Source organism: Carcharhinus amblyrhynchos, chromosome 2 (genome assembly GCF_965287045.1).
Source record: "Carcharhinus amblyrhynchos chromosome 2, sCarAmb.v2.hapA, whole genome shotgun sequence".
NCBI lineage: Eukaryota > Metazoa > Chordata > Chondrichthyes > Carcharhiniformes > Carcharhinidae > Carcharhinus > Carcharhinus amblyrhynchos.
In genome coordinates this window covers 101816203-101839972 of record NC_137325.1, presented here as the reverse complement: position 1 = coordinate 101839972, position 23770 = coordinate 101816203, and the positions used below count along the sequence as shown (strand labels likewise).

General features: G+C 42.9%; 1 protein-coding gene across 1 annotated transcript in view; it reads right to left on the bottom strand.

Annotated features, from left to right (window-relative positions):
- Positions 1–22772, bottom strand: part of LOC145356924 (V-type proton ATPase 116 kDa subunit a 1-like) — a 246098-nt gene extending 223326 nt beyond the window's left edge. Inside the window, exons 1-2 of the mRNA XM_080209944.1 lie at positions 22603–22772; positions 7158–7273 (exon numbers count right to left, since the gene is read on the bottom strand). The gene's annotated coding sequence lies outside the window, so the exon portion shown is untranslated. The remainder of the gene's footprint in view (positions 1–7157; positions 7274–22602) is intronic.
- Between the last annotated feature and the right edge of the window lie 998 nt (positions 22773–23770).

The following is a 23770-nucleotide window of genomic DNA, read 5'->3' as shown; positions in this document are numbered from 1 at the left end:
CGGCGGCGAGGGCTCGTTGGGCCGAAGGGCCTGTTTCCCGCGCTGGGTTGTTCTTTGTTCTTTGTTCTTTGAGTGAAGAAGTTCCTCCTCAACTCCGTTCTAAACCGCCCCCCCTTTATCTTGAGGCTGTGCCCCCAGTCCTACTGTCCTTTCTGAGCGGGAAGAGTCTCTCCACCTCTATCCTATCCATCCCATTCATCATCTTATATGTCTCAATGAGATCTCCCCTCATTCTTCTAAACTCTAACGAGTACAAGCCTAGTTTATTCAGCCTCTCCTCATAGCTCAACCCCCTCAACTCCGGTATCAGCCTAGTAAACCTCCTCTGCACTCCCTCCAAGGCCAAAGTATCCTTGCGTAAGTGCAGCGACCAAAACTGCACACAGTACTCCAGCTGCGGCCTCACCAATGCCCTATACAGCTGCAGCAAGACCTCCCTACTTTTATATTCAATCCCCCTCGCTATGAAGGCCAGCATCCCATTTGCCTTCCTGACCACCTGCTGCACCTGCAGGCTGGGTTTTTGCGACTCATGCACAAGGACCCCGAGGTCCCTCTGCACCGTCGCCTGCTGCAGTTTTTTGCCACGTAAGTAATAGTCCTTCCTACCATTCTTCCTACCAAAGTGAACCACCTCGCACTTGCCAACATTAAATTCCATTTGCCAGTTCCTGGCCCATTCGCCCAGCCTATCTAGATTCTTCTGCAGACTCTCCACACCCTCCGCGCAATTTGCCGTTCCACCAATCTTGGTGTCATCAGCAAATTTCGACACCATACACTCGGTTCCCTCCTCCAGATCATCTATATAAATGGCAAATAGCTGAGGCCCAGCACCGACCCCTGGGGCACTCCACTAGTCACCATCCGCCAATCCGAATAGCACCCATTGACCCCCACTCTCTGCCTCCTATTTGACAGCCAATCCCCTATCCACGCTAACACCCTACCCCCAACTCCATGCCCCCTTACCTTCTGCAATAACCTCTTGTGAGGTACCTTGTCAAACGCCTTCTGAAAAAGGCTGACCAAGAGGCCAAAATGGAACAGTGTCGTCAACTTTAAGGTTGACACACTGATGAAACCTTGTAAAAATGTGGTTCTGTATCAGACTACAATGAAACTATTAAAGACACAAGCTATGTTGATGCAAGATCCACTAAAAGAAAATAAGGACAGCATCTTGTACTTCTGTAAATTTCTTTGTTATTCATGAATCGGTTTAAAATGATAAAGTTAAGAAGTAAAAAAATCTTTCAAAGGAAAAATATGAAGTCATCTTTTGCTGATGATGGTTTGTTTTTTTCTTGGGGGTGGTGTCATGAAGTTGCTGATATAAGGTTAAAATATGGTGTTTGACAAGTGTAACTATTGAGAAGAAATGCTAAGAAAACCAAAATAAATCATGTAGCATTGTCTCTTTTATAACCATGTGTCATTGTGCTTCTATCTAAAGCAGCAAAGAGTTCTAGCAGAGCAAAACAAGATTTTGAACTTGGACCAATGAGTTTAAAGCAAGCAGTCAAAGGCACAGAACAAACTGAATTCAAATTTAAGTGTTGTTGACAGCCTCAAGCCACTCATATTGCAGGAATACTAGGAGGTTATTCCAGGTATTTAAAACCAGACAAAAAGAGATGACAGAGTACACTTGCTACCTCTTGAGGAAAAGAGGATAGGCAAGACTCTTATATGGAATGCTGCAGTTTTAATATATAGCTTCATCAAAACACCATCTAAACAGAAGGATAAACCAACTCAGAGTATTCCAGACCAAAGCACCAGAAGAAAGTTCATATTTCCAACAGACACCTAGTATTATATCATTGGAGAGTGACTAGATTTTGTAATGAATTATTTCATTATTCCTGTATGAGTCTTGTAATTGGAACAGCATTCTACTGGGGAGTTTATTCAGTTTGTAAATTGTCTTAATAAGGTTGTCACCAGTTATTAAAAATAAAGACCTGTTAATTATTCATGATAGAGAATGGCAGATCCTGCTTCAATTTACCAAAACAGCAGCTTCCTACTATCTCACACACACTTAAGATTGCAAGGCGAGATAAATCCCTTTGGTGGGGGGGGTGGTGGGTTCTGAAATCACATCATCTCTGTGGTGTAACACTCCTGAACTCAGCATTGAACCAGTGCTGTGTGATGGCGATCAAAGAGATATATATGCCAGCCCAGGAGGATTAGGCGTTTTTCAATTCTTCTTCTGCTGTTGGCCACACTGACCCTTTGAGATTCTAGATCTAGAACACCAATTAGCAAGGTGGTAGCACCATATCACGTATCTCCATGCAGCAGGTGAGTCTTTCAGATAAATTTGCAATTAGCTTCCCTGATGTGAAGCTAATGTTGCAGACTGAATGCCTGACATAGAAACTGCATGAGTTAATGGCCCACATTCTGTGGCGATAATGATGACAAAACTGCTGGCATTCACCTCTGAAACTTATTCTGCTCATTCTGAAGCCCACATGTACATTGTTAAATACTTTTAGCAGAAGATATATTCAGCTGCATGTGAGAGCTCCCCAACACCATCTCCACTCATAGGAGTTAAAGGGTTCATTATGGGACTTTCAGGTGAGAAACTTTTTCAAATTTTAGTTTTGCAGAGTGAGAGAAAGTGCTGTGCTCAGCATTTTTGGAGGAATGCTGAAAAGCTGCTGGAGTCAGAAGGGGGCGCTATACATGGCTAAGGGTGTCAGAGGAATTTGAAGGCTTATCAGCAGAAAGCTTGCTTTGAGTAATGGGATAATCATTGTAAATCCTCTGGGGCTGCAGAATGACAGGGACATGACCCCGAACATGACTGCAGCCGACTCATGCTCAATGTTCTCAGTACCTGCAGTTCCTGTCTCTGTATCACCCATTAAATTATGCTCTTGTCTGCTCTTACCATTACCTGCTCTTGCTCATACACTTCATGGTGAGAATGCACTGACTGGCTTGGCAGCAGAAGAGAGGATTGCATGAGGAAGGCAGGATTAACTGGGAAGTAGGAATTCTATAGTCGCATCATCCGCGGCTTGCATTTCATGCTGGAAGTGGGTGATGTTGATTTGAGAAAGTGCATCAAGCAGGACCCCTATCATCATCCTGAAGGTTTATGGCAATGCTGGATGATTTGGCCTCAGTCGCTATTGGCTTCTAATACAAAGCACTGTCATTTCTACAGGGTGCTGAAATGCTGCATGTGTGCCTGAGTCCTAATAGTTCCCTGCTGCTAACTTTGGTTATGTATGACCTGCAGGAGAGAGGTACTCAGTGAGAATGTTGTGCCGTGTTTGAGTGATGTGCCTTTCAGAGTTGCAGAGATGGAAGGATGTGGAAGCTGTGAGACGTAAGTTAAAAGATGTATGATGCAGTGGTAAAGTGGGCCATAAAGTGCTGAGCGCGATCGGCGCCAGTTTTTGCAGCCGGTGCCATTTTCTGAGCACCGGATATCTGGCGCGGTCGGCCTCTCACTGGAAATGGGCGAGAGGCAGGTTTAATATATTTAAATCTATTGAAATGAATATTTGCATCTGCCTACCAAGCCCAGTGCTCAATCGTCCAGGCTCAGCCCCTCCTTTTATAACCTTGCCAGGAAAGGTTCTCGCTGGCAAGGAATAGGCGTGCGCCCCATAAATGGGGAACAGTCAATCTGGCCTCGCCCATGGAACTGGAGGCCACTGAGGCCGCGCAGGAAGGCCGAGGGCAAGGAAGGGTGCCCCTTGGGTGGTGTTAGACAGGCAATGCCATCCTGGCACCTGGGCAACGCCAATCGGCAACTGTGCAATGCCCACTGGGCAGTGCCGGAGGATGGGACTAATGGGGGGGCAGGGATAATGGGAAAGAGCTAATGGGGGTGGGTTCAGTGGAGGCAGGGCTAATGGGGGAACAGGGCTACTGCCACTTTTCAGCAATTGGTGGGGAAGAAGGAGAGGGAACCCGCTGCCACTCTGCAGTCTGCAATCGGTGGCGGGGGTTTTGTGATCGATCTGGGTGGTGGAGCAGTTGGCAGGGGCTATATCTCAGGCAGTGGATCCCCGCGATTGAAGGGGGAGAGAGCTGCTTCAGGCAGCTTGTAGCAGTAGGGGCCTGACAGCTCTGTCTTTTCTGTCCTGCTCCTGCTAATGCGCACGTGCAGCATCAGAGACCTGTACATGTGACTACCTCCCTCTGCAGGCTTCTGGGCTCATTAACCCCCGCCTACTGGCTTCTGCAGTGCAAATCTGATGCGCTCAAAATTTCACAAGCAGAGTGCATATGGGGATGGGGGAGGAAATAAATAAAAACAACCTGTTTAATCACCTTTGTTTTTAATGTTTTAAGTTTCCTTTGGAGTTTGTTTTTGTTTAATGCAGTATCCTCCTAAGGGATCACCACTTTATTTGGTCCCTTAATTTGTTAATTAGTTTTACTGATTTACCCCAAAATAGAATAAAAAATTAGAAGGCACCATGGGGACTCGAGTGCTTCACTGACCCCTTTAATTACATTTCGATTTGATGTTTTAAGTTTTTCTTTGCATTTCTGTTTCTTACATCCCTTTAAGGGACTGCCTTGTTAGTTTGTCCCTCTGTTTAATTGGTTTGTCAAAATCTGATAAACAGTGAGGGACTGAAACAGGGTTCTTAGGTTAGGACATATGTCCTTGTAAACTGCATCTATGTAAATAAAAGTTATAGAAGTGTGTGAATATTGGCTCTAGTTCTATTCTTCACTGTCTGGATTTCTGGAATCAAACAATGAAGTGGGTAATGGGTGTCATTGGAAGTTGTATTCGCTGAACTTAATCACTCATGTGAGATCATTGAACATTTTATGGCCCGAGTCTAGCTATTCATTTCTGTGTCTATCTGCTCCTTTTCCTTTTACAGAGAGTGCCTAGATGGTCTCTTGCCCCCTGTGGAATGTAAGCTCTCTCCTCCTTACCACCTGCTAGACTAAGACCTCCAGCGCTGTATCAGAGAACCTGAAAGCTCTCTCAAGCACATTGCTTCATTCCAGAAACCCTTCCACCAGCTACTACCTCCCTTGGTTTGACGGGACAACAATTATCGCGCATCATGACTCCTGCACCTACTAATGGGCCTAACTTAAGTTTTCATACTGAGTAACCAGCTGTGTTGTATTTTCTTTTTTGTAGAATGCTTCAAAGTTTTGCAATGATTATTGAGTTACATTAACGTTCTGTTCCTGGCTTCATTCTGGAGGTCATGCTTGAGCTGCTTTTCAAACGGGAAGTTAATCAGTCTGTAGGGGGTGGTGGGATCAGTCTTCAAAGAGAACTATATAATCTCTGATGGCACCGTGAAAACAAGAGACAGAATAAGAAACACACAGTTTCCTCGGAGCACTCTGCATAGGTTTTGCAATGAGATGAGAAGCACCTATTTATCATAACCTGATATGTGCACTCTCCATGGACACACTGTATTCAGCTAAGCAGCTTGCAAGATACGCCACAAAGGGCGAACTTCAAAAGGAGGTTAGAGTGTTAAACCATACTGAAAGCATCAGTGGCCACTCTTGTACGTCTAGATATTATTTCCATGGAGGACATAATTGATTCTTTCTCTAAAATACCTCTACCTACAATTGTAAAGCGCTCCATTAACTTAAGACTCAGTGTAACATCCATTATCCACCACAATGGAAAGACTCTTGTGAATAATGGAAATGAAGAGGTAATTAAGAGTTGCTCTTACATGTATGACACAGGATTACCTTAGGCATACTAATGACATATACAATGCAAATAACAAAACTAGTCATTCTATTCACTACAATAAAGTGAAAAATATGAACAATAGAGGAAGGCACGCAACAAAGCAGTCATTGAATAGAATCCCTAAAGTGTAGAAGGAGGCCATTCTGCCCATCGAGTCCTCACTGACCATGGGACCTCCCAGGCCCTTTCTCCATAGCCTTACGTATTTACCCGAGCTAGTCCCCCTGACACCAGGTGGCAATTTAGCATAGCCAAGCCATGTGACCTGCACATATTTGGTCTTGCCCAAGGCTTTGACCAACAGAAATTCAAGTGAGTACTCAGGATAGTAGATAATAAGAGGAGGTTCTGTGACAAATTGGATGAAGAACATGTCATTGCATTATTGGATTATGTCCAGAAAACCAGTATGAATGTAAATAGATGAAAATATAGGGAATTAGGAGAGTTTCTAATAATGATAAAGCAAAAAACGGTGCAGCAAATATGTTTAATTTCTCCTTAATCTTCCCCTTCTTTCCTCAGAAGATTTCAATATTCATTAAGAATTTCAAATTCAGCTAGTGTGCTCAGTGCTGCATTACATTGGTAAATAGTTTCTGTACTCTTATCTCTCAGGATTACTTATAATATTCATGACTGCCTGTCACAAATGTAGAATCAGGCTCACCGTGTTATCATTTGATACCCTGTATTAACATCCAAATCCATACATGCAGAGGTTAATTAATAATTAAGTCACACATAAGATACATGGAAGAAAAAGAAATGCTCATCATCTAATTTTTGGAAGCCTTCTGAACATTTTAATGCAGATAATTGTTCAAATCTGAAACTGCCACTATTTAATCCCAAATTATGTCTCACAGACTGATTTTGCACATACCATTTTGCATATTGATAAATGATGAAAAGATTGTAAATGGCTGAAGTCAGGCTTAGGATTCCCCTTTATATTTAAAGGGACATCTAATGCGCACCATAGAGACACTGCAATATCCACACTGATTAAAAGATAATAGAAGAATGTGCTTACTATTCTGACAAATTAAGGGCAAAAGAAATAATTAAACAATTTATTTTAGCTAACTTGGAAATTATTAAAAAAATGGAATGGGGGAACTTTCAAATTATACAACAAATTGTCAGAATTTTAAGGCTAATGTCTAGCCTGCTGGCTCTATTATTTAAATAGAGGTGGGAGGTTATGGCCTAGTGGTATTATTGCTGGCCTATTAGTCCAGAAACTCAGCTAATATTCTGGGGACATGGTTTGAATTCTGCCATGGCAGATGGTGGAATCTGAATTCAATAAAAAAAATCTGGAATTAAGAATCTACTGATGACCCTGAAACCATTCTCAATTGTTAGAAGAAACCATCTGGTTCATAAATGTTCTTTAGGGGAGGAAAACTGCTGTCCTTACCTTGTCTGGCCGACATGTGACTCCAGAGACATGGCAATATGGTTGACACTTAAAGTGTCCTATAAAAGCAACCAGGGATGGACAATAAATGTTGGCCAGCCAACAACGCTCATGTCCTGCAAATGAAGAAAACAAAAGGTATACAGAAATCTATAGTGTTTATGGCAATATTTAATTTGCTTAATAAAGCTAGGTATGCAGACGTAATCCTTTGTAGATTGCACTGCAAGAATGAACAGCTGCAGTGATCATTGACGAAAGATGAATGGAAAGTCATGAACAGGGTTTTCTCACAAGACATTGGAAACTGCACAAACAGCCCATGGCAACATATCCATTAGGGAGTGAGTTTCTCACATTTGGTACATGCTGCCAGATAACAAATCCAGGCAGTGCTGAACATTGAAATTTACTTCGCTATTACGCTATTTATTAAACTGCCTATGCTGTTTGCTTCTGAGAATCATTCGTTTAAATTTGAACTGAATGTTATCAGTTGCTGAGCTGACACAAAATGCCCTAGCATTGTGATATTTGCTATTTTCCAGATTGAAAGGATATAAAATGCTGATCTTCAAAGCTCTTCCGGCAACAACTTAACATGATCTGGGTAAAATGTTATACCTGAGCTATGCTGTCAGAGTGTAGCAGAGAGCAGCAAGCATGTCTTCCAGGTCATAAGAGACATGCTGGTGGCAACTTGTCTGTTCTGCTGAGAAAACAATGTTGAAAATGACATCTAAATGTTAATACCTCTTCATTCATGCAGATCAGTTATTTATTTTAGAGGTTGCATCAGAGCTTTGTTAATTCTCTCCAAAATCGATGTTCCTTGCCTTTGCTCATTTAGCCATAGCAGAAATAGAAACCATGTGACATAGGCATATATGTGTCCACTGCATTTGAATGCCGCAAATTTTATCACTTAGTAAAGGATGTATCACACATACATCCGACTGGTTCAAATAAACAGTCATAAATCACAAAAAATGCTGGAAAATCTCAGCAGGTCTGACAGCATCTATAAGGAGAGAAAAGAGCCGACATTTTGAGTCCAGATGACTCTTTGTCAAAGCTAAAAGGCATAGAAAGTGGGAGATATTTATATTGCAGGGAGAGAGAATGAAAGATGAATCATAGCCACAAAAACAAGGGGAAAAGACTGCTAATGGCAGTACATAGAGAGCATAAAGGGTGCAAACAGCCAAATGGCAGAGCAACTAAAGTCAGAGGGTAAGCTGTGACAGATAAAGATTGGGGGGTTGGGAGTGGGGGGGGGGAGAGGTGAATTTTAGAAAGGGGAAAAGGGGAAGCAAAGAGGGTGGTAGGGAAGGAAATTGAGGGAAAGAGCGGAGAGAAGAAAAATGAAGAAAGACAGTAGAGAAATAAAAGTAGAGTACAGTAAAATATTAAATAAAATGAAAACAAAGGGGTTGAGGTGGGGTAGAGCAAATCATCTGAGGTTGTTGAATTCGATGCTGAGAACAGAAGACTGTAAGGTGCCTCGCCTGAAGATGAGATGCTGTTCCTCCAGTTTGCATTAAGCTTCACCGGAACATTGCAGCAGGCCAAGGACAGACATGTGGGCATGGGAGCAGGATCATGTGTTAAAATGGCAAGCAAGGGGAAGGTCAGCCATCTTTTCCCCTTGTTTTTGTGGCTCTGATTCATCTTTCATTCTCTCCCCTTGCAGTATAAATATCTCCCACTTTCTATGCCTATTAGCTTTGACAAAAGGTCATCTGGACTCGAAACGTCAGCTCTTTTCTCTCCTTACAGATGCTGCCAGACCTGCTGGGATTTTCCACACAGACCGAAGGTGCTCAGCAAAGTGATCACCCATTCTATGGACTGACTTCTACCTCGCAGAGGCTGAGTGCCAACGCTCAGATACTTCCTCCTAGCTCCCCTGGACCATGACCACACAACTGAACATGAAGCCATTATCTCCAACACCATTACTGACCTCATTTCCTCTGGATGCCTTCCCCCCACAGCTTCTAAGCTCATAATAATCCCCCAACCCCCATATAGAGGAGACCACATTGGGAGCAGCAAATGCAGCAAACTGAAAGAGATGCATGTGAAATGCTGCTTAACCTGGAATAAATGTTTTGGACCTTGGATGGTAAGCATGGAAGGGGTAAAGGGGCAAGTGTTACACCTTTTGCGATTGATGGTGGCATCACACTGGAGTGGGCAAAATGGCGGAGGATTATGCTTTGCATGCGGAGGCTGGTGGGGTGAAATGTGAGAACAAGGGGGACTATATCCTTGATCTGGGAGGGAGAGGAGGGATTGAGTGTCGTGGCACTGGAGATGGACTGCATATTGCTGAGAGCCCAATTGACAACTGTAGATGGGAATCCATGGTTGAGAAGAAAGGAGCACATATTAGAAGCACGATGTTAGAAAGTAGCATCATCAGAACAAATGTGACGGAGGCGAAGGAGCTGAGAGAAAGGGATAGAATGTGGGGTGTGAAGAGCTGTAGTCCAGATAGCTGTGGGAGTCAGTGGGCTTGGAATGGATATTGGTAGATAGTCTATTGCTGAAAATGGAGACAGAAAGGTCAAGGAAAGGAAGGGAAGTGTCTGAGATGGACCAGGTGAGGGAATGGAGGGGTTGCAACTTGAAGCGGAAGCTGGTGAATTTTTTGAGGTCTGGACGAGAGCATGAAGCGGCTCCAAAATAGTCATCGATGGACCGGTAAAGGAGTTGTGGGAGGGGATCTGGTTAGGCCTGGAACAAGGAATGTTTCACATACCCCATAAAAAGACAAGGGTAGATGGGACCCATGAGGGTACCCATTGCTACTCCTTTGATTTGGAGAAAGTGGGATGAGTTAGAGGAGAAGTTGTTGAGAGATAGAATGAGTTCAAACAGGTGGAGGAGAATCGTGGTGGGTGGGAATTGTTCAGAACTCTTTTCAAGAAAGAAACGAAGAGCTCTCAGGTGTGGGATGGAGGTGTAGAGAGATTACACATCCATGGTGAATAGGAGGCGATTAGGGCCTGTGAACTGGAAGTTGTTAGTATGATGCAGGGCACCACAGGAATCCCAGATATAGGCAGGAAGGGAATGGACCAGGGGATGAGGATGGAGTCAAGACAAGAGGAAGTAAGTTCAGTGGGGCAGGAGCATGCTGACACAATGGGCCTACCAGGACAGTCCTTTCTGTGGATTTTGGGAAATAGGTAGAAGCAGGCTGTCCGGGGTTGGGAGATTACGAGGTTGGAAGCTGTGGGGGGAAGGCATCCCGAGAACATGAGGTTGGTAACAGTGTTGGAAATAATGGCCTGATGTTCAGTGGTGAGGTTGTAGTCCGGGGGGAGGTAGGAGGAAGTATCTGAGAGTCGGTGCTCAGCCTGTGTAAGGTAGAGGTCAGTATGCCAGATAACAACAGCACCCACTTTGTCAGCAGGTTTGATGACAATGTCAGGGATGGACCAGTGGGAGCAAAGAGTGGAAAGTTCAGAAGGAGACAGGTTGGAATGGGTGAGGGGGCAGAAAAATTAAGACGGCCAATGTCCCGTTGACAGTTCCCAATGAAAAGATTGAGGACAGATAATTGTCCTGGTGAGGATGTCCAATTGGAGGCAGAATGTTGGAGGCATGTGAAAGGAGAATAAACCCAATGTTTTGAGTTTGGGTGACTCTTTGTCAGAACTCTAACAAAGGGTCATCCAGACTCAAACACTGGCTCTATTCTCTCTCCACAAATGCTGTTGGACTTGCTGAGATTTTCCAGCATTTTCTCTTTAGTGTTGTGGATTCCAGCATCTGCAGTATTTTGCCTTAGTCATAAATCATTGCTGAACAGATAAGAAATGTACCAACCAATAAGCAATAAGAGGGTACAAAATCTACAAACCAAAGTAGCATGCAAAGATGCTAACTACCAGTTAAGAATAAATAGTTACGGCATCTGTCCATCTCTAGAGACAATGGAATATTCCCCGGGTTACATATCACTTCTGGATTGGAGATTGTCTGCTGTGACTGTAGAAGCCATTTACATGTCAACCCCTTCCATCGCTGGCTCAGCATTAGCCCAAGGTCAGCTAATGTTTTTTTCCTTCCAATGGTCTCTCCTTTTAACCATCTGGTTGTGTATTTTTTTGTGTGTTGCTTTATCAACACCATTCTTGACTACTTGCCTCTAGACACTTTGGTCAGCATTGAGGCCTTCCCATGCATCGCCTCCAATCCTGGTTAATTTGCATCTTGCTTGCAGATATCCTTGAATCATAGATGTGAGTGACCTGTTGGTAATGTGACAGTAGGAAGCTCAGCATAGAACATGTCTTTGGAGATGCGGTCATCATCCAGTCAGCACTTATGAGCCAACCATTGGAATCACTGCTGACTTGAGAGAACAAACTTGCTGGAAATCTCTGCACGCTGGTGTACTTCCATATTTGCCATTCTGCCTTTCCAGGAGATGCCCAATGTTCACCTAAGGCAGCCAAGGTGGACGTTGTTTCATCACTTTTCTTGGTTGGAATAAGTTGCTTACGCTTCACGTTTGTAAAGGAGGGTGCTGAGAACATAAGCCTAGAAAACACAGAGCTCTGTATTTCCAGTTAGTTTGCTATTGGCTTATACTCAACCTTAAATTTGACATGACAGTTATGGCCTTGGCAATCCTGGTGATTATTTAGGCACCAAGGGAAAGTTTGCTGGTAATTGTTGATCCAAGGTATAGGGAGCTGTTGACAACATCCAGAGTGAGATTGAGTGCTCTCTTGTAGCTGATGGTTAACAACTGGATGTCAGATCACAAGCATGAAGGGCAATAAGTTACACCCTGCAGATATTTCTCAAAACCAGTTACCTAAGGATACGGGTAATATAAAATACTTATATTAAGCACAGCAAGGTACACAACTGAGGACAAAATAATTAAATATGTCCATGTGGTTTCCTCAGAACAGTTTTACCAGTGATGTTTCCCTCTGGAGGTCTGCCCCTCTTTTAGAGGCATCTCACAGCTCTCATTGTCTCCACTTTTAGCTAGCCAGACTAAAGTATACTACAGCTCTCATTCACTAGGTGACAATTCCAGAAATGAACTCTATGTTTACATTGGATTACAAGAAATATACAGCACAGCAATAGGCCAGTCAAATCCAACCAATCCATTTGGCATTTATGTTCCACCCAAAATTCTCTGCAGCCCTCCACATCTAAATTGACCCCTGAACTCTTTTTTTCCCTTCTCAATCAAATTTAGTTCCTCCTACTTGCCTTCTTTCTGAATCTGTTAAACAATTTCAGTTTGTAGAGGCATTCCAATTATAAAGAAAAATTCGAAGATGAGGACCCACCATCCGTAGTTGAAGAAGTTAAGGAAAGCATCAAACTTAAGGAAAAAGCAAAGATGAATGGCAGGTCAGATGATTGATCAGAATATAAAGAATGGCAGCGAATGATTGAAAGGCTGATCTGCAGAAAGAAATTAGAGTGTGTGAGGAAGTTAATTAGAAATATAAAAATGGACAGCAAGAGTTTCGACAGGTATTTAAAAAGGAAGAGAGTGTTGGTTCCCCCAGAATGTGACAATAGGGAGTTAATGGCAGATAATAAGGAAACGGTAGATGCCTCATTTAGAATATTGTGTACAATTCTGGTCACCACACTACCAGAAGGATGTGGATGCTTTGGAGAGGGTACAGAAGAGGTTTACCAGGATGTTGCCTGGTCTGGAGGGTATTAGCTATGAGGAGAGGTTGGATAAACTTGGTTTGTTTTCACTGGAACAACAGAGGTTGAGGGGTGACCTGATAGAGGTTTATAAAATTATGAGTGGCATGAATAGAGTGGATGGTCAGGTGCTCTTTCCTAGGGTAGAAAAGTCAAGTACTAGGGGACATAGGTTTAAAGTGTGTGGGGAAAAGTTTAGAGGAAATCTGCAAGGGTGGTGAATGTCTGGAACGCGCTGCCTGGGGAGGTGGTGGGAGCAGATACGATAGCGGCATTTAAGAGGCAAGTAGATAAATAGGATTGGAATGGAAGGATACGGACTCAGTAAGTGCATATGGTTTTAGTTTAGGCAGGCATCATGATTGGTGCAGGCTTGGAGAGCCAAAGAGCCTATTCCTGTGCTGTACTTTTCTCTGTCCTTTGTTCTTGAAATGAATAGTTATTTTGCTTCTGTCTTCACCATGAAGGATACAAAATACATTCTAGTAATCGTTATAAATTAAGAGGTGGAGGGAGAGAAGAATTTAATGAAATTACATAGACTAAGGAAGCTGTACTGAGCAAGCTAATGGAGTTGTGGGCTGACAAGTTTCTGGGTTCTGATGGACTTCATCCTAGGGTCTTAAAAAAATTGGCTAATGAGGTAGTAGATGAGTTGGTGTTCATTTTAAAAATTCACCAGATTCTGAAAAGATTTACTGATATAACTTCTCCAAGGAGGGAGGCGGAAAACAGGCAACTGTAGCCCAGTCAGTTTGACCTCCTGTTCTGGGGAAGGTGTTGGAATCCATCAGTAAGGAGGCCATGGCAGGACACTTTGAAAAACTCCAAGGAATTGAGAGCAGTCAGCATGGTTTTGTGAAAGAATTCTGTGAAGGAATAACGTGCTGTGGATAAAGGGAATCTTGTAGACGTGTTATACAAAGAATTTGATTTGATTTATTATTGTCACATGTACTAGCATACAGTGAAAAGTATTGTTTCTTGCACGTTATACAGACAAAGCATACCGTTCATGGAAAAGGAAACGAGAGAGTGCAGAATGTAATGTTACAGTCATAGCTAGGGTATAGAGAAAGATCAACATAATGCAAGGTAAGTCCATTTAGAAGGCCAATGAAAGTGATTATTTATTATGAGAGGAATTGAACATAAAAGTAAGAAGTTGTGTTTCATTTGTACACGGCATTGATGAAACCACATCTCAAATATTGTGTGCAGTTTTGGTCTCCTTTAAGGGAAGATGTAAAGGCATCAGAGGTGGTTCAGATAGGTTTATTAGATTAATGCCAGGAATGATTGGATTGTCTTTTGAGGAAAGATTGTGAAAACTTGCTTGAGTCTGCTGGCGGGGGGTGATTCCACTGAAGAATGTAAGATCTTGAATAGTTTTGACAAAGTGTACGTGAAAAAGGTATTTCGTCTTGTGGGTGAGTCCAGAATTAGAGGGCACTGATTTTAAGTTAAGGATCACATTTTCAGGACAGAGATGAGAGGGGGAGGTGATTTAATGAGAAAAATTTTAGGTGCCTAGCTAGCATGAAAACTGGAAAGTTTCAGATCTGTTTTTTGGTCTAGTCCAAATTGCATATCTTATGCACTCAGAGTAGCAAAAAGTGGACTAGGCCATTTTTAACTACTGGAGTGAGGGGGTGGGGCTTAACTCATCAGGCAGGCTGTAGTGGCAGCTTAGAGAGCCATTGCACGTGTGCAGACCTATGTCGTTGCACATGTGCAATGGGAACCGCCAGAGAGCTGATAGATCTGAGAGAATTGTGAGCTCTCTGCTCCTGCAGCCGGCCTTAACCCAACACCCAGCCCCCCCACATATCCCGGAGGTCTGCTGCCAATTGCAAGTACCACTCTCCTGGAAATATTGCTCACCCTGGTTCCCCCCCACTGCCGAGACCAATCATCCCTCCCCTCCACCAATCATGTACAGAGTGACAGCAGGGACCTCTCCCTTCCCCACTGATCATGGGCAGAATGACAATGTGCCCCCTCTCCCTACCTGATTGGCCCGCCCTATAGGCTCTGCTCCCTCAGACCATACCCCTGTTGAGCCCACCCCTTCAGGACCCAGTGGGCAGTGCCAGGGTGCCGGGGGGGTGGTCTTAACAGCCTCTGGTTCTACCAGCAGGGCTATCACGACTGGTTGCCATTCATGGGGATCATGTGTTCTCTTCATTGGAGAGAACCTCTCCTGGCAAGGCCACAAAGGCAAGTAAGTCTGGGTGATTTATGATACATGACAATCCTGATTGCCTTTTGTGCATCTAACTACAAGCTACAACCTGGATCTGTTCCCTAAATATCCCATTTATAATGTAGGTAAGCATCTTCTTACGGTTGCCTTCCCTAAAGCTGTGTTTCCTATTTCTCATCCTCCTCATCACCATTGTGGGATTCTTGGAAGATTCAGTAAGATTCAGAATCAGAGCTGCATGCGTTGGTAAACATGGATTCCTTTATTCCTATAGCAAGGGAGAAATAACTGTAAAAGAGGGAGACAGGCTAAGGAAATGGGTGTTCACTGATGTGCAGTATTGTGACAAGCTGATGACAGCTGGAGTGTGAGTAGCACAAAAATAAACAATTGCTTTCAATTAAATTAAGAAATCTTTCCATTTTAATATCTCATAAATTCGATCGATTTTTTTTTGCAGGAGCTCTATATTTGAATGGATATTATTGATTTTAACAAAATCAAAGTGGTTTAGAAATTGAAATCACGAAACAGGAAGACTATATTTAACTCATAAACATTGAGTGACACAGACGGCTGAAGTAAAGCTTCTTGGAAGGTAAACTCATACAATGATGAGTTTTGTCTTCCTCTTTGAACGTTGACCCCAATCTCTAGATTGCACTTTTCCTCAGCATCTGAATTTATCTTCTCCTGGTCTTTCTAGCTTTCTTCTTATCCTTTCATGCAAAGACAGGGATGTAGATATAGTAGTGATTTTTAAGGGGAGTCTTGACAACTACATGAATAAGATAGGAATAAAGGGATAAGGTCACCGGAAGGGTAGGAGGTTTTAGTTCAGTCGGGCAGCACGGTCAGTGTCGGCTTGGAGGGTCAAAGGGCCTGTTCCTGTGCTGTAATTTTCTTTGCTCTTTGTTCTTTGTTAGATTAAAATGGTCATAGCAAGAAATCAGCAGCATAGAGGAAGGATGGTGCGTGCGAGCGCTTCTGGATAGTCTCAAAATATTGGGATTGAAATATAAATTGGAAGAGAAGTGACATTGATTCACAAATATACTGATTTCTAGTGTGTGATTCAATTAGTATGAATTGTGTGCCTACATATGATTGGAAACATGCTTTATCAGCATTTCATAGAAATCCTGCAGTGCAGAATGAGGCCATTCGGCCCATCGAGTTTGCACTAACCACAAACCCACCCATGCCTGATCCCCATAACCCCATACATTTACCCACTAATCTCTCTAACCTACACCCTCCAGGACACTAAGGGGCAACTTAGCTTGGCCTATCAACCTAACCTGCACATCTTTGGAGCGTGGGAGGAAACTGGAGCACCCAGAGGAAACGCACGCAGACACTGAGAGAACTTGCAAACTCCACACAGACGATGAACCAACCCAGGAATTGAACCCAGGTCCCTGGAGCTGTGAAGCATCAGTGCTAACCATTGTGCTGTCGCTTGTATGTAAATTTTAGTGCAACAATAGTTTGCTTCAAGGATGGCTTTCCAACGATTTGAGTGTATATGTGCTGCTCTGACAGACCTGTAAAAGTCATCAGATTACTTTGTGTGACCACTTTTATGTGATGGGCATTTTTGGTTGGGCTGGTGTGAGGCTGACAGTTGAAATTCTCACTTGAAGGAGCAAGGAATTTAACTGTAGCACTTAGGAGGAGTATTGTTCTCTGGACTCGCACATCATTTTCCTGACTTTACAGCATCTGCAGTGTTTAGGCATCCTGGCTTACCTGTTGATATGAGTGGTGCAGGTAAATACATTTATAGAACTATAATGTCCAAACTACATTAGGGATTGTGGGTTTTAAACAAAAAGAAAAATATATGGTTTGCATAGGTAGATTCAAACAAACAAGAGATTTATTCTAGGAGTTTTTGCCTGTACAGAATAGAAAATGAAACCAAACAGCAGCCTGTGAAACACCTTAATGACATCATCATCAAATCATGCAATCAGCTCTTAAAGCAATCATGCAACCACTTAAATATATAACAAAAACCACAGATATATTTTTTCCACCATCATTTTGCTTTTTCTGTGTTGGTCTAATGGTACTTAAGTTTATATGTGCTTTTAATTCTTTTACTTATTTATATTTTCCATAGAAACTTTGCAGCAATCAATTGGTGTTCTAATGAGAATACCCAATGTGAAAAGCTGGGAAGAGGATTGCTGTTGGAAAAGTTCCAAATGTGTCTGGATAATCTGTATTCCTCCAACAGTATCTGAACATTTGCTTCTCTAGGTAGAGGGGTCTTGACCTCACTTTGGCCAATGATTAATTGCAGGCAGAGCATCCAATGCTCAACGTAAGTTATGATAAGAGGTAAATGAGAAAGCCTGATTCAATGCTGAATGGGATTGTTCCTTAGAAGCTCCCCAATTATTGAATGTCAATGCTTTCCAGGAAATCAGACAGGTCAATGTACTCATCAACCAAGAAAGACTGAATAGCTGCTCCTGCCAAGATGTCATCATATGTAATTCCTTGTCCCTTCAGCCTTTGAAAAACTGTAATGGTTGCAATACCTTCTGAGTCCATCCAAAACTACTTGGAGGTTTTGCCACCCCCTGCCTCACCCACCTTCTATGACATACATTTCTTTTTACCTACATCCTGTTAAATGACAGCATGTAATCTTCCCGCCCCCGCACAGACTCCTAACACCTCATCTCGTCCATTTATAGACCTGTGGCAAATTGTGCATGAAGTTAGGCATGAAAAACTACCCATTTCTTTCAGGAATGACTGGCACCATATGAGTAAATCAGACTTAGTATATTCCATGCTCATTGGGGAAAGAATAATGGATGCTGGTTCCATTCTTGTGTTGTGAAGGCACTATCCTTTTAGTCACCTCCAAATTCCCCTCCAAGTCACACATCAAAGGCAATCTTAAAAAAATTCGAAGTGCCAAACAAGCATGAAAATGGGAGACAATTGCGCCAATTTTTTGATGAATTACCAGTTGCAATTGTGCGGCACTTAGTTTAAAGAAGAACCAAGATGAAATTCTTGCCAGTTGGGGGATGAGGAGGAGCCTATTCTCACCAGAAGCCAGCTGCTGAGCACCAGTGTCACCTTTGCACATGTGTTCCAATCTCCCAGTGCACTGTGTACACGCAGTGTATGCAGTACACTGGGAAATCTCCTGTCACCACCTCCCCCCACATCACCGCCACATTCCCCCCCAAATGCTGCCTCAGAAATCGCAAACCACCCCCTCTACAGATTATCCTCTCCTTCCCTGGCACCGTCCCCAAAAGAGCTCTTCCATCTGCCTCTCCACCATGGCTGCACCTCCATCATGGGCCTGGTAGGCAGTGCCCAGCCCTGTCCCCGACCATTATATCTGTCCCCATTGGTGGGGATCATACGTGATCCACACCGATGAGGACCTTGACCAGGTAAGTTCAAGTGAGCCCAGACGATAGCGTCCGGGACTCATTAATTATAAGTAAATGTACTAATGAATATTGATATTGTCTTTGTGCCCTTTATGGGCTTGGAACTGATTTCGCTGGCAAATCTGTGGCGGTAACATCGAGAGGTGTAAAACTGGGCGTGGACCTGATTTTTTTGCCTCTCACCCAATCTTACCAGCTCGCTGATCAACTGGCAGGATGACCCATTAAGATCACCCTCCTCATCTTGAATTGGAAATGAATTACCATTCCTGCACTATTGCTGGGTCATAACCTCTCCCTAACGGCACTGCAGTGTGCCTACACTACATGGATTGCTGCAGTTTACAAAAAAGACTCACTGCTATCTTTCACTCACTGCTGACCTTGAAAAATGTTACTAACTCTCTGTGTGTCTTGGATTTCCATTTCCTCAATGTTCGTTTGAATCTGGCACATGTTAAATGGACCTCCAACCATTTAGCAACAGTGATGTAATCAAGTAGGACGAGCACTCAATCACATTGAAGTATTCTCACAGACATCAAACTGAGAAGTAAATACAATGATTATTGTTATTTTAAATCCTAAATAGAAGAAAATAAATGATTGGAACATAGATATGGTAATAAGTTAGAAGATGAAATAGTATAAATGATTTAAAAAAATAATGTTTTTTAAATATGTAAATTCATTTATAATATCGCCGATATCTTACATTCCACTAATAAAAAAAACAATTTCTGGGGTCAATTACTTTTTTCAGCAGTAATTATGTATTTATTACAGAGTTAATTACCTCTAATGCATTCCTAATGTTAATTGTTCATCCATTGGTGGCTGTACATTTAGTTGCCTCAACCTCAAGCTCTATAACACAATTCCAATGCCTCTCTGCCACTTTGCCTCACTTTCCTCCTTTAAGGCACTCCTTAAAACCTACTTCTTTGATCAAGCCTTTGGTCATCTCACCAAATACGTCCTCACAGTGCCAGAGACCCAAGTTTGATCCTAGTCTCGGGTGTCTGTCTGTGTGGACTTTACATGTTCTCCCCTTGTCTGTGTGGGTTTTCTCCAGGCACTGCAGTTTCCTTCCACAATCCAAAGATGTACAGGCTAGGTGGATTGGCAATGCTAAATTGCCCCTTAGTGTCCCAGGGTGTGCAGGTTAGGGGGAAATTAGTAGGGGAAATATATGGGATACAGGGATAGGGCCTGGGTGAGCTACTCTGTCAGAATGGTGCAGACTCAGTGGGATGAATGACCTGCTTCTGTACTGTAGGGATTCTACGAGGCTGAATGTCATACCATGTTTTATATTGCTCCTGTGAAGTGTCTTGGGAAGTTCCATTATATCAAAGGCATCATAACAGATATAAGTTATTGTTGTTATTAAAAACCCAGTTACACCTCATTGACCAAGGTTTAAATTTTTGAAGGGAAGGCAAGTTCCTGAGAGTTCGCTGATTTCTAATTGATTGCAGTAACGCATCCACTGGGGATGTATCGGATCATTGGCAGCGACTTCAGGGTTCCTGTGTTTAACTGTGCATGTGTAGACTCCAGATGTTTCTGTCATTTTGAGAGGAGTAATGACAGCGAACGGTGATCGTTTCATCATCCTCTCTACCACAAAATCGGGGCCAAAATGATGAGGATTAATGGAAATTGCTTTGTTTCAATTCAGTGAAAAAAGTACTTCCTATTATCTCAAAAACAAAATGAAATAAAATTGTGAGTTTTCTCACAAAACTTGTAAGATATCTGAAATTGATAAAAAGTGAATTTCTGAGGTTTTTAAAACACCATTAACTGGCAGTCGGATTGAATGTGTTCAAAGCAAAGTTAGTTCTTGACAGGGTGATTTTCCAAAATAATGTCCTAATTTTCCATGCTGCTCTCCTTTGCTTCATCCTGTGCTACTTCTCCTTATTAATACTAATAATTGCATGCTATTGTATGCCCACAGGGAGTAGAGTATTGTCTCCTGACGAGCTTGCTCTGCATGTAGATAGTGAGAGGCAGATGTTGGAAGAGCGCTAGAATTTTTCAGCTGGACCCAGCAAGAAGCAGTAAGAAGCTGGTAATGGTGTGTATAAGCAGAATGTCACTGTGATAGTCTCCGTCAGGCCCAGCTCATGTTCCAGTGGTCTTTTAGTTGGTGCATATTGAACCTCTTTTATTTGCGGTGGAGCTCTTAATGATACTAACCTTACTCATTGAATATACTGGCCTATTAATTTCCACAGGATCCCTACCTGCATCTTCACTGGCCTGGGAAAAGGTATACTGTCTTTCAGATGAACTAGTCACTCAACAACAACAACTTGTATTTATCAACATATATTGTTGGCGGCACAGTGGTTAGCACTGCTGCCTCATGGCAGGTCCCAGGTTCAATTCTGGCCTCGGGTCACTGTCAATGTGGAGTTTGCACATTCACCCCTTGTGGGTTTCCTCCAAGTTCTCCAGTTTCCTCCCACAGTCCAAAGATGTGCAGGTTAGGCTGATTGGCCATGTCAAATTGTCCAGTAGTGTCAGGGAGATTAGCAGGGTAAAATGCTTGGGGTTGCGGGAATAGGGCTGGGGTGCAATTGTGGTCGGTGCAGACTCAGTGGGCCAAATGGCCTCCTTCTGTACTGTAGGGATTCTATGATTTTATGATAATAAAACATCTCATGGAGCTTCACTGGAATCACATAAGACAATATCAGGTCAAAAACTTGGTCAAAGAAATAGGTTTCAAGGAGCTTTCTAAATAAATTTGAGAGATATAGGGAAGAATTTTCCTGCCCTGCTCTGACCTGAGTCATAGTGGATGGGACAGGACCACGCAAAAGGTCCGTTTATCTTGGGCAGCATTTTCTGGTCTTGGGGGCGAGTGTGGACAGAAAATCCCACCCACATTGTCAGACAGGTTTAGGGAGGGAGTGCCAGATCGTATGGCTTAGGCAGCTGAAAACACGGCCCGTAATGGTGGAGAAACTAAATCAGGAATGCTGAAGAGGGCAGAATTAGATAAGTGCAGTTACCTCAGAGGGCTGTGGGGATGGAAGAGATTACAGATGTAGAAACAGACAGATTCCAATGGCTCTCGGGCTGGGATGCAGGAAACCATGGCCTGGGAGGTCTCTACACTAACCATTCCATTTCAAATGCAGTAGTCACGTGGGGCATGGAAACTACCGTGGATGCCGAGATTTGGTGAATTTGGGACCTGGTTGAACTTGTGCGCCTTTCATCACACTGCATCCAACTTGAGAGGAACTGTGTTTGTCAGCCTGAGGATTATGGAGCCGTGGGGTGGGGTGGGGTGCGGGTGGGGGGAGGGGGAGATTATGGAGTTCGAATTACTAAGCCCTCATTCTAATGATTAGGTTAAGATCAGCAATGATCACACATCATGAATATAACATCTCTTGCGTTCATACTGACAGTGAATGAGAGTTACAGCACAGATTTATAAAATCATCTCTCTACAGGGGCTGAAGTTTCGAAACTGTCTGTTTTCAAAAGAAAATCATTTTCAGTGGGCTTTAAATAAAAATGGCTGAGGGAGAAAATTGCTCCATGCAATGGTGAAAACAGTCTATTACTGATAAGGAGGACAATACAGGAGCCCTCCTGATACAGCACAAATGCTTCCAGGGTAGCAACAAGAAAAATATGAACTTGGACATTATCTGAAAAATGACATGCATTTGATAAACTCATAAGCAGTGTAATGAGGTAGGGAACTGTATCACGTTGGCATCTGCAGTGGGACAGCTCCAAATTGATCAGATTGAGGAAGGTGCTGTAACATAGCAACATCTTCGACATCTCATTCCCGAAGTTTAAAAGCCAGAATTTTCCTTCTCCAGATCAAAGGAAATATTACAACTGGCCATGCCAGAATCGGTTCAACCCTTCACACAGCAGCTTCAGAAAAAAAAAACAAACATTTGAGCTTCCTCTGAAGTCAGCCACGAGTAAATATGGCTTTCAAATAGAAACCCACATGTCATTTTGTAGTGCCAAAATAAATGTTACTTCAAAAAATATTTTCATTAAATTGTCTCAGTATAATGATTGGCAAACACAATATTATAATCGAGTCACTTACCCAATTGAGTTTACACTTTCAGCACATGCTGTAAATTACATTCCATCTATCTTTCTCCATCTCAGCTTTTTCATCAAAAGTACACTGCTGTATCTGTCTCCCCCTGTACTTCAGTGCCGCAGTAAGTTGACTTATCTTGTGGACTTACTTAGGTCGATTATCAATATGGTTATATAAATGTTGATAAACAGCAGAGATGAAAATGGAACAGACTGAGTACAGAAAGAAATGGAGCAAGATAATACAGCCAAGGGGCAGCAGCATTGATTTGCTCAGACACAAACAGCCCAGGAGAAATGTTTGATCAATGTGATCATGTGGACATAACAATTAGCTGTACTCACTCTGTATAACACCATAACACAGACATTTGTTCTTTCCTTTCTGGAAACCACTGGTTTTAATTCTTTCAGCTATGAACAGACTCTTCAAAGCACGGCTGAAATATATTTAAATATATTAGAAATACTAAGTTATTCTGTTGCAACATTTTATCTTATGTCTGCTGATTCATATAATCCTACAGTGCCATTTGGCCCATTGAGAATGCACTGACCACTATCCCACCCAAGACTTATCCCCGTAACCCCATACATTTACTCTAGATACCTGACACTAAGGGGCAATTTAGTGTGGCCAATCCACCTAGCCCACATGTCTTTGGAGTGTGGGAGGAAACCAGAGCACCTGGAGGAAACCCACGCAAACATGAAAAGAATGTGCAAACTCCACAAAGACAATGACCCAAGCCGGGAATTAAACCAGATCCCTGGCACTGTAAGGCAGCAGAGCTAACCACTAACTTGGTGACTCTATCACCATGGTTATGGACAACTGCTTGTTGAGCCCTTGTAATCTGTGTAAACTGACCATCTGCTATAAACTAATGTCAGCTAATTCATGAGAGATCATGCAGACCACTAATCAGCTCAAGATGAGATTCCGCTGCTTAGATTGAGCTAGGGGTCTCTGCATGGTGTACTGGTTCTGGTCTCCTTGATTGTTGTGCTATGTTGTACTCTTTGCAACCTTGCACTCTGAGGGGGGAGGTGAGGGGGCCGGGGGTGGGGAAGAGACCCCGGCAGAGGGGGATTCTGGTGACTGTCCACATCCTCAGATGCTGAATTGGAAAAGGATGTGGGAGACAATCAGGAGATCCTGACCTGCC